Genomic DNA, 12218 nt, shown 5'->3' on the forward strand with positions numbered 1-12218 from the left:
ACCTGACATAATTTTTTTCTCTGTGTGTGTGTGTGTGTGTGTGTGTGTGTCAAGATGCTTAAGATCTATTCTCAGCAATTTCCAAGTATACAGTACATATTATTAATGATAGGTCTGTGACCCAGTTTTTTTTTTCTTTTTAAGATTTTATTTATTTATTTGACAGACAGAGATCACAAGTAGGCAGAGAGGCGGGCAGAGAGAGAGAGGAGGAAGCGGGCTCCCTGCTGAGCAGAGAGCCCGATCCGGGACTCGATCCCAGGACCCTGGGATCATGACCTGAGCCGAAGGCAGCGGCTTAACCCACTGAGCCACCCAGGCGCCCTGTGACCCAGTTTTGATCACACAGACAAGAATGATGAGGGGGATGGTGTGAAACCCACATGAAAGAAGCCAGGAGACCCTGAGTGACTGTGTGGAGCAGAGCCGGCTTCCTACTTACCCTGCACTATTCCATGAGACAGAAATAAATGTATTGTTTGGTTCACTGTATTTTGGGGGCTCCCTGTTGCAACAGCTTACTAACCCACATGGCATATGGTATTCCATAAAGACAAGAGTACCGCAGTCAAATAGTTTGGGAAATGAAGAGGTTAATAAAAGTATGCAGGTTTCCTTCCTATAGGAATTCTCTGAACCTGGCTACATGTCTTCTTTTTTCCTGTATTGCAACTAGAGGGAGAAAAGTGCTGATCTCTTGTATTCTCTCCCTGGATCTGAAAAACACATCTGAAAAATGCTGACTTTGATTATTTCTATTTTCCCTAAATATTGCATAACACTCAGTGAGTGTTTCATATGCATTCAGAATACCACCAAACTTGACAGAATCCAGGCTGCCTTTAGTCCAACCACTCTAGGCAGGGCATGCTGTCTTGAGGAGACAAAAGGCAATATTACAAAACAGAGAATAATTCTCCCAAAAGGTATAGGATGTTTTTATCTCATTATGCTGTATTCTTTCTCATTTAAACAGATGGAAAGAGGACAAATTTACCCAGAGAAGAGCCATTCTTTTTTTTTTTTCTTTTAAAGGGCTTAAAAAATGTTCTTTAATCACAAGTCACTCAGTAACTATTTCCTGAGTGGTTACTGGATGCACAACCCCAGAGAAGAAAATACAGTGTCTACTGGCCAGGGTGGACGTTCAGAGGAGCATCAGCAATGATGACTGGTCCTGACATGGTTCCTCTGGGCATCCACTATGATGCAAGTTTTGGGTAGAGGCTTCCCACGTGAGGCCTATGGGGTTTGGGTATTTTGCACTCTGCCAGTACCACCAAGTGTGGTTGGTTTGGTAAATTTAAAAATTGACTGATGTCCAAAAACTGAGGAAGCTTTGGGCTGTTCCTATAGTGGACACAAAGCTAGTCAATAGTCAAGTGTTGAAGAAGAGCCAAGTGATGTGTTTTCTGATGATTCTGATAGAAGCCAGAGATTCTTCTGTCCAGCTCCGGGTCTTACATATTCTCACTGAGAAACGTATATGGTGATTGATAAGACGACCAGAGAGCCAAAGCAGAGAAGTATGCTGAGAAACATACTCAAGACTGACTGAATGAATGTTTCCATAAAAAAAGTGTGAAAATATGCCATCATAGGTTGGGACGGACTCTACTTTCTTTTAACTGGGTAGACCTGTCCAGTGCTCCTCAAACAGCAAAGAGCTCTCTGTGCTTTTAAAAATCCCAATCTGTTAATTCATAGGTTTGGGCTTATTGTAAAGCAGGTTCCCCACTTTGGGAAGGCATCCCCACAAACTTTCAAGAGGTGTGGCTTGCAGTTGTAGGTTATGATTGGTTCACCAAGAGCTCAGTTCCCACCGTGCTGGTCAGAAGAACTCCCCTAGAAGGCCCCACAGGGGCTCTCCTCTGGTCCTGTCTGCCTCCTCTACAGCTGGCCTCACCGGCACCTCACAGCTGGCTGGTCTCAACCCTCCTCCTTCCCCACCGATGTTTAAGAACTGGGAATCAAAAGATAAAAGAAGGAGGGACTCATCTCCGAGGATAAGTGGGGAGGAGTGAATGGACCAAGGATAAAGCCAGAAATGAGCTAAAGAATTCCGAAATGACAAGTCAGAGAACCTTCTAGGCTGTGATTGGAACAGTAAGACCAAGAAGAGCATTGACTCTTGAGGTTGCTTCCTACTCCCTTGCAGACCGGCTGTGTGGACCAAATGAGGTCCTATCAGTTAAGAACCAGCACCAGCCCTAACATTAGTGCCTTTCTGAGCCCTGTGGCCCAATGGCCTTTGTCAAATGCATCTTCCCTGCCATGGCTCCTCCATGCCTCTGTGCCTATGCACAACCAGGATGTCCTTCTCCTCTACCTGCTCCAGGAGACCCAGCTCAGATGTCATACCATCCCTGACTACATTAGGAAGTCAGTGTTCGTCAGCAGGGTTCCATGCCCCCACAGTATTTGTTACACTGTGTTGTGATGATGTTTCCACATCTGTCTCCCCCAACTGTACTGAGAGCTTCTCACTCATCTTTATGCCTTCCTGGTCTCTCCTGATGCCAGCACCTTCCTGAGGACAGAGGTGCTCAGAAAATAGGAGTTTACTGAAATGAACAAATACATACATAAATAAATGTTCTCATGGTCCAAATGGAACAATGTAGGTTAAAAATAATCAAGTAGAAGGAAATAAGACTCCCTATGGATTTGGGAAGATCTTTATTTTGTTGTGCAAATTAAAACCATTGCAGTCTACCAAATTGAAACATACTCTATCTCCCGAGAAAGGTTTTTTGTCATTTGGACAGGGAATGGGCAAAGAGAGTGTAGCCTCACAACACAGCTTAACTGTAATAGAGAGTCTGGCTCCATTTTTGATGTTTGACCACTGACAACTTTCGAACTCTACCTTTCTCTTTCCCTTTTGTTTCACATCCGGGCAAGCTGGGAAGAAAGTGTGTACACTCCTTCCCTTCCCTTGGTACTGGAAGGGAAGTTTGAACCACAAAAATCCCAGCCTGTACAGGGAAACCTTTCTCTGGCCCCACCCCAGCCACAATAAAAACCAAAGCCACTCACTTTTCCCTTCACTCAAGTCATTTTAGACAAGCTTGGATACTTGCCCCTGCTCTTCCCACAAAGCCTCATCATGAGCGTAATAGACCTTTTCATATCCTTTTGATTCATGTGTGGTATCATCATCAGTTTGGATATCAAAAAAAAAATTTTTTTTTTTTTGCAGGGGTTTGGGATGGCAGTTGATCTTGTCCTCCACAGGACAACCTCAGACACTAATTTTCTGAAAATTTTTGGAGTGTACTCTGTACCTAAGAATAAAGCTATTTTGTCATTGGGAAAGGGGGTGGGAGAAAGTGTAACTTTCTGAGAATTTTCAAAGAACACTCTGCTGGACAATCGTGCCAAAAGACACTTCCCTGTCTTCCTTAGCTTCTGCCCGGTTTTGGCCATGTACCCAAAGGGCTTCTTTATGAACAAAGTGAGACACTTAATTTCGTTTTCTTGATTTGGAAGTGATTTTCTTGAGTCTTATGGAAGACACTCCTCAGATATTTGTTGATCCATTCCATTCCAGAAACAAATCAGAGAACTGAAAACCCAGTTAGATTCTACACTGGGTTAAAAGTTAAAATCAAATCAACCCTAACAATCCCAAAATTAAATCCAGAACTAAAACTTAATAATTCCGGAGGCCAGTGTGCTGGTTATTAGCCATGATTTCTCAGCTTTCAGCCCACCTTTCTAATCTCTGCTTTGTGGCCTGGGACCACTCACCTCCTTTGCCAGCTGTTCCCGTCAGGCTTGGCCAGTAGAGCAGACTGACCAGAGGACGGAAGGGGCGAGAAGGACCTCTGTGCACCTGAGTTCCTGTCAGCATCCGCCTAGTAACTGGCTGGTTCCAGTAGCTGCTGTTGGCCATCTTCCCAACACTTTGGTAACCAGCCTCATCACCACCACCACTACCACCACCACCTCACCCCCCCACCCCCCCACCCCCGGCCACCAGGCCACCCCACCCAGCCACTTCAAAGACATCAGCACCAGCTGGCAGCTCAAAGACAAACTTCCAGCTCCTGCAACACCTGTCCTGTGGGGCAGCACTTCCTCAGAGGGCTAACCCCAGCTATGCAGGGCCACCTTCAACCTCTTCCTTTTGCTCTGTCAGCCCTTGGGCTGGTAGCTGCTTCTTGCAGGTAAAATCTGCATGGCACTCCAATATCTTTTTGTTTGTTCTGACTAAACTTTGTTCTCTAGTAGCTGAGCAACAATTCTTTGCATTGAATTCTTTCCATTACAATCAGTATGGTGTTTCCATCAATGATTGGACCCTGACCATGATTTAAAACTAAGCCATTTTTAAAAAATAAATGAACTTCAAAACTAAATAAGAAAAAACAAGGAAGAGAAAATTTTAATTAAAAGGAAGAAAACAATTGACAATAGATAGCTCTGAAGATAACTCAAAACTAAATATGACAAAAATTTCAGAAAATAAGAAAATAAAAAATTCGTCTGAAAATTCAAAAAATAACTAAAAATTAACTCAGAAACCAAATGAATGTAAAAATATGTAGCTAAAAAAAAAAAACACCTAAAAAAGTCACACTGAAAATAGGTCAAAATAACTCAAAATTACAGTAACTGAAGAGAGTGACTAGGAAAAATAATCCAAACACTGAGCCTAAACCTAAGTGTTACGTAATAATTCTAAAAGGGAATTCAAAAATAACTGAAGATAAGTAACTGAAAACGAACTTTCAAAATAAACTAAAAACTCCAGTTACATAACTGGAAAACTAGCTCAACATAAATGAAAATAACTAATAAAACTAAAAAGTAACTCACTCTAAAATTAATTCTAAAACTAAATCTAAACGTAAATTTCTCAGAAGTCAACAGGGACCCAACCCTCCCTGAAACTGAGCAGCCCCCACGCTGAGGACACTGTGGCGTTTTGGAGCTGACAGTCCGCGTGCACCGCTCTCCCCACGCAGACCCCCGCCGCGCCGGGCTCCGTAGAGACCTCTGGGGTGTGGCCTCCGCCGGCCTTAGTACCGAGTCCCAGGGCTCGCGCAGGCGCGTGACAGCCTCGAGGCTCTCCGGCCTCTGTACCGAGTCCCCGCGCAGGCGCGTGTGGAGCGAGCCCACGAAGTTGCGGGTCTCTCTGCCCACCGCCCGGAGGTTGCGCAGGCGCGTGGGGGAGCCTCTCCCAGGTTCCATGTGGCTCATACCGGGAGGGTGGGCATACCCTGCAAGCCGTGGACCCTTTCTCAGTCTTCTGGAAGGTGGTCCTGGCCCTTCCCCCGCGCTAGGGTGACAGATTCGGAGGGTCCGAGGCCCGTTGGCTGCTTTCTGTGTAAGGGTGGGCCGGGCCCCCAGCGGCCGCCGCAGCCTGTGAGCGGAACGAAGGCGGTCTGGGGGCCTCGGCCAAGCGGGGAGCCGGGGGGTCTGGTGCCAGTGTCAGTTCTCCGGGGAGGGGGTCCTCGGGCATCCTTCCCTCGCCCGCACTGCTTATGCCCGTAAGCTAGCTGTCTCCCCGACCGCAGGGGCGAGCAAGCCAGTGGACCCTGGCTTAGTTTTGTTTGTTGTCCTGAAATTCAACAAGAGTCAGGGGAGCAGTGGCCAACCAGTTCGCTTACTGTTCTTTCCTCTTTCACACTCACATGTCCTTATGGCCACCCGTGAATGGAAGGGCTTAGTGTCCAGGAACCGTAGCCTCAGTGTCCCAGACAAACCGTGGGGGAGAGGGGGCAGGGACCCCAGAACCACCGGCTGGGAGGGCAAGCGTTGGGCCTGCCCCGAGGTCTTCAGTGGCCATGGAGAACTCAGGGCTGGGGGGCGATGCTGCAACTGAGAGACCTGACAGCAAGTTCCAGCCACTCCGCAGTTCAGTGGCACCTGGGGTAAAATGACGAGCAGGCTCAGGTGGAGGCTTTCGCCTTTACTGTGGGCCCAGCCAGAGGGGAAGGGGACCTTCAGCCAGGCACAGGCCTGGCGCAAGAGGACCTCACACACATTTGGCCACAGGTTGACTGCATTATTTCAAGGTCATCTGGGCCTTTTCCTGCCTTCAGGGAGGATCTGTCTTGAGCCTGGAAAGAGAAAATGATCTTGCCTGTGCTTCAGGACCCGGATGCCACCTCCCTGCTGGGGACCGTCAGTACATGTGGCCTTCTTGCTGGCAATTCCATGGGTGAGGGAGGGGACCCCCACTTCAGGGCAGTGTTTTCCTAGTGTCTTAAAATAAGATATAAAGTTTACATCTTGACCCAGTGCATATGCAAACACAGATACACATATTAAAACAAATTTTACACAAAACATTACCCTGAGAGATAGGAATGAGCTTGGCTTGATGAACACTGAATAAGTATGGAACTGTTGGATCACTATATTGTACACCTGAGACCAATACAGCATCGCATGTTAACTACGCTGGAATTAAAATTTTAAAGATTAAATTTAAGTTTTAAAAAACACATTACCCTCAGTATGAGTAATGCCCTTCAATAGTTTGAATATTGTAATTTTATTTTTTTAATGCTGGTCTACACCCACTAAATTGACTTTTTGACGTACTAATGGGTTACAACCCACAGTTTCAAGAGCTCTCTTCTAGCGCAGGACAGAGGGAGAAAGGAAAGAAGGAGAACCCAAAGGAAAATGGTAGGGATACAGGAAAGGTGGAACAGAAGAAGACAAGGACAGAGTGCAGGAAAGTGTTTTGTGGGAGGTCACACAGGTGCCTGCCATGACGTCCCTTCCGGGTCATCTTCTCTAACATACACTACCATCCCACTCCATGCCCTTAGGGCTATCTTTTCCATAAGACCCTGGGCTACTTTTGTCCTTTAGCAAGAACAAAAGTTTTTTCACTCAGGAAGTCCCACAGCTCCCAGTAGAGGAATTCTTAAATCAGGCACAACCTTAGAAAACAGGCCTTAGTCCCCGAAGGGGTCAACCAGTCAGTGATTATGTGGCACAGTCAGGATTTGCCCAGTGGCGCACAAGCATCAGTTTTTCTTCTAAACTGAAGATAATACTTATTTCAGAGTTAGTGAGAGGGTAGTGGTATGTACCTCAAGAACGTTTATGGACCTGGCACATCACAGAAGCTCAATAAATAGCACCTGCTAATATTATTGTTAGTAGCAATAAAAGATTTAAAAAAATAGTCTCTGAACAGAACTGGCCACTTCAGGTATGCTTCTGTCACTAACTTTTTGGGGAAATTTGGCTGCCAGTGTCTTCATCCAAGACAAAATGGAAATCCTCATAGACACATAAGGACATGACCTTAGAAATAAGAACAGAAGAGATAGGTGCAAACATAAATCGGCAAAAAACTAATCCAAGCACATAGACCTTAACAAATGTTCATCTTGGCTCTAGCAGCACTTTAAGTTGGTGTGCATTTTTGAAAAATTAATGGAATCGTTTTATTTCCCCAGTGATTACAGTCAGTGTGTTGGGGAAGACATAACACTAACAGGCTCTATCTACTTCTAGTCTATGGGCCAAACTAAATGCAAAGAGTACTGTGTAGAAGTGGATAATATAAATGGGAAAGGTTGACCATAAAAAGTCATGATGATATGAACTCAAGAGCATTCTCTCTTCCAACAATCTGCAAAATACAATTTGTAAAGATAAACATTTTAGGGACTTCAGTTTTAGTGCTTAATGTTTAGAATACTGGGTTATTTTAGCTCACAAAAGTTAAACGAACCTATTAATAAGCAAATTCAGTAGAGACTTTGAATTACACTAATCAGAAAATACTTTTTTGGTAAACTACAGACATTGACAAAATCCTAAGATCAATGATCTTGCTCTAAATTTCTCCTTTCCCTTCTTGTCCACTAGATGGCGGACTGGAACCACCCTGGATCCTGCTAATTCCTTGGCATTTCTTCCTGCACAGACTTGATTTGATTTTGATTTGATTTAATTTATTTTTTAAAAGATTTTTATTTATTTATTTGACAGGGAGAGCAAGAGAGCACAAGCAGTGCGGGAGCAGCAGAGGGAGAGGGAGAAGCAGGCTCCCCACTGAGCAGGGATCCTGATGAGGGGCTCCATCCCAGGACCCTGGGATCATGACCTGAGCTGAAGGCAGATGCTTAACCGACTGAGCCACCCAGGTGCCCCCTGCACAGATTTTAAATAGTCAAACTATTTTTGTTTTGGTTCCTTCCAGATGTCATTCTTATCTCAAGCCAAAAGTAAACTTTGTGAAAATTTAGGACAATTTCTAGCATATACACAGTTATTTTGACTGAGTCAGAGGTTGTTAGGATATTCCGCAAAGTTTTGCTCTGTGAACTAGAGTTTAAACTTATACATTCAGACTTGTATAGCTCTGAAGTATGTTTTTCCTTCTCGAACCAATCTAAAGCAGAGGAATCAGAGTTACTAATAAGCATCAAAAGAGAACTGGTATCTTTTTTATAAAAATAAAAATGCCAAGAAAATCAGTAATCAACACGAAGTCTCAAAATATTTTTTATTTCTTTTAACTGTGCATGCAATTTTTGCATGCTTCATGATAAAGCTTCTTTCCAGCTGAAAGAAAAAAAATCACTCAAAAATTAAGCCAATTTTAATTTATTTTAACACACACACATACACATTTAAGTAAGCAAGTATTGGGGTGCCTGGGTGGCTCAGTCAGTTAAGCGTCTGTCTTCAGCTCAGGTCATGATCCCAGGGTCCTGGAATCTAGGCCAACATCGAGCTTCCTGTTCACTGGGGAGCCTGCTTCTCCCTCTGCGCCCCTCTCCTGCTCTCTCTCGTTATCTCCTTCTGTCTCAAATAAATAAAATCTTTTAAAAAATAAGTATGCAGATATTAAGGAGTAAGTCCACCACACATATAAAACACTATATCTACTTAAATGTATATAAATGTATGTTTTGATCTTTTTTTTCTCTCATATATTCAGGAAGTGTTTCTGTAGTCCTGGCTCATTTAGCCCTGGTGCCCTCTCCTACTTAAGCACCTACGATGCTATGTTCCCTGTGTGCCTTGATTCTGGGTCCATCCCAGTTGTGACAGCTAGCTCTGTTAATACAGAGATAAGCAATATCAGTGAGCCCACCATTCTCCACTCTCCCACCTGTGCACCAAGAGAATAGAAATAAGCCCAAACTATATACGTTGGTGGAGAAACACACATCTCCAGAACATTATTTTTTCAGAGAATAACACCAGGTCTCAACTCCAGTGGCTCCCCACTGCCTACACCAGCATAAAAACCAAACTCCTCAGCCTGATATTTGAGGCTACCTCTCTCCTTCTCATTCTCATTTCCTTCCACTCCATCCATGAACCTCTCAAGCAAGACTCCAAATCACCACTGAAAATGCATATTTAGAAGCAGTTCAGTAATTTTCAAAGGTTCCCCAGTCTACTTTTAATTACCCATGCAACTGGCATGAGTTGTCCAGCTGCTACAAGGGGCCTGCAGCCTTCAATTCCTGGCCTCATGCTCAGATGTGTGCCAAAATTGAGTCTTTGCCTTGTATCCTGCACACTGTGCAGCCCCTCCAAAACTGCCTGCCACCATAGCCCTTCCCCGGTGGGCCTCATCTCCCCCCAGTCCAAATCATCGGTGGTCTGGCTGCAAAAGAAGTTGTCCCAAACCACAGCACCTGCCTCCCTCCTTGATTTATCAGTGCTACTGTGTTCCTCCCATCAGGCTACACTCTACTCTTCCCTGCCCAAACCCAGTTTGGCTACACTCTACTCTTCCCTGCCCAAACTCCCTCTGGTACAAGGCTCGTTCCATCTGCCTGTCTCCAGAGGCCCTATCTCTACATCCTCAGTGGCTGCCAGTGTCCTCCTTGTCATCAGGTCCCTGTACGCCTTGTCCAGAGCGTACAGAGTTGTGCTCAACAATCCCAAGTGTTAAAGGTGGTATAGGAATGAATTGGAATGATAATCTGGTATGTGTCAGAACTTTGTAAAATGCTGAACATATATAAGGTCTTGATACTCCTGATCCTGAAACTACCCTCCCCCTTTGCCTAATGCTTCTGAGTCTACATTCTGTCCTGGAAATCTCATCTCCTCTCAGGGACCGACCAAGGCCTTACTATTCACACACACACAGGGCACTGTGTGGCCTCTATGAATTTCTAGAGCCCTTGCTGTTGGCATTGCTCTCAGTGACATCTCATCAGACCCGTCTTGGTGAGCCAGACTCAGGAGACCTGATTCTGTTGCCAAAAAGTTGTATAAACTTGACCCTCTGTTTGCTAGTCTGTAAAAGGAAGGGGTTAAACAACACCTCTGGGCCTTTCTGTTCTGAGGTTTTCCCTGTGTGGACTTTTTTCCTTCTTATTTAAACTTTGTTTTTTTGTTTGTTTGTTTGTTTGTTTATTTGTTTTGTTTTTTTAAGAGATGGAGGGAAAGAGAGAAAGAGAGGGAGAGGCAGAGGGAGAGGGAAAGAGAGAATCTTAAGTAGGCTCCACGCCCAGTACAAAGGTCCATCTCACAACCCTGAGATCACTACCTGAGCCAAAATCAAGAGTTCAATGCTTAACCGACTGACCGGGGCATCCCTAAACTTTAAGCTTTTAATTTCCATCACAACTTAGAGCATACTGCCAGGCTCACAGAGGCCCTATAAATGTATTTCTGGATTGGTAACTGAGTAACAGGTTTGTTCTACTGATAAGGTAAAGTGATTTTTTTCACTTTCTTTAAAAGTTTATTTTTTCATTATATTATTGTTTCCATCATCTATTTCACTTCCCCACCCACCTCCCCTTTAGTAACCATAGATTTGCAGTCTATCGTTAAGAGTCCATTTCTTGGTTTGTCTTTTTCTGTTTTGTTTCTTAAATTCCACATATGAGTGAAATCATACAGTATTTATCTTCTTCTGACTTATTTTGCCTAGCATTATACTCTCTGGATCTATCCATGATGTTGCAAATGGCAAGATTTCATTCTTTTTTACAGCTGAATAATATTCCATTTTAGACATACACCACATCTTTTTTATCCATTCACCTATCGATAAATACTTGGGCTGCTTCCAAGTTTGGCTATTGTAAATAATGTTGCTGTAAACATAGGGATGCATGTACCCTTTGAATTAGTGTTTTTGCATTTTTTTGGATAAATACCCAGTAGTATGATTACTGGATTGTAGGGTAGTTCCATTTTTAATTTTTTGAGGAACCTCCATGCCGTTTTCCGGTTTACATTCCCACCAACAATGCACAAGGGTTCCTTTCTCTCCACATTCTTGCCAACAGGTGATGTTTCTTGTGTTTTTTATTTTATCCATTCTGACAGATGTGAGGTAATATCTCATTGTGGTTTTGACTTGCATTTCCCTGCTCAGGGGTGATGCTGAGCAACTTTTCATGCATCTGTTGACCATCCGTATGTCTTTGGAGAAATGTCTGTTCATGTCTTCTGCCCACTTTTTTGTTTTGAGGGTGTTGAGTTTTATCAGTTCTTATATATTTCACTTTGGACACTCTTCTAAGTTTATGCTTTCTTTTCCCATCTCATAACAACTGGATTGTTTCCTGGAATACATTTAGTTAGAATAGTAAAGCATAGCCAAAGGCCAGTGACCAAAACCTCTATATTCTATAAATGCAGATTCCCAGGTACCAAACCTAGAGATTCTGACTCAGTAGGTTGGGTGGAAATCTGCGCTTGTGACAAGCCCCTCAAGTGACTCTGAAGCTATAGCCCTGAGCTACCCTTTGAGAAACATTACTCCAAGAAGTAAGGATTTATAGGACAATGCAGAGAGTAAAGATCTGGTAGCAGCATGTGATGTTTTCTTTCTTTGTGGAGAGAGATTGGGTGGTCTCCTTGAGAGATGGAGCCTAGAAGGAGGGGAGTACCCACCACTGGTTTATTCTGTGGCAGGTTGAAACTTCCGCAGCACAGGAACTAGAACAGCTCATGCTCTTGAACTCACACGTAACCTCCATGACTACTCCATTCATGACCTTATTGTGCCAACACAAGGGTAGCCAAGGCCAGAGCCTGGCTGAGGATAACTAGAAGAGCCGTTCTGTTTGGTTGATGAATGCCTGTCCTATGGGAGATGATTTCTGCTGGACATTAACATAGGTTACAAAGATGTTCACACTCCATTCCCGCTATCTTGGTCCACTAGTCACACGCCTCTTTCAAACATACCTTTATCCCCACTCTCCCAATGTTTTCAAGCCCCTGACCAATTGGTCAAGCTACTCATGATTGCC

Source organism: Mustela erminea, chromosome 1, assembly GCF_009829155.1.
Source record: "Mustela erminea isolate mMusErm1 chromosome 1, mMusErm1.Pri, whole genome shotgun sequence".
In the NCBI taxonomy this organism is placed as follows: domain Eukaryota; kingdom Metazoa; phylum Chordata; class Mammalia; order Carnivora; family Mustelidae; genus Mustela; species Mustela erminea.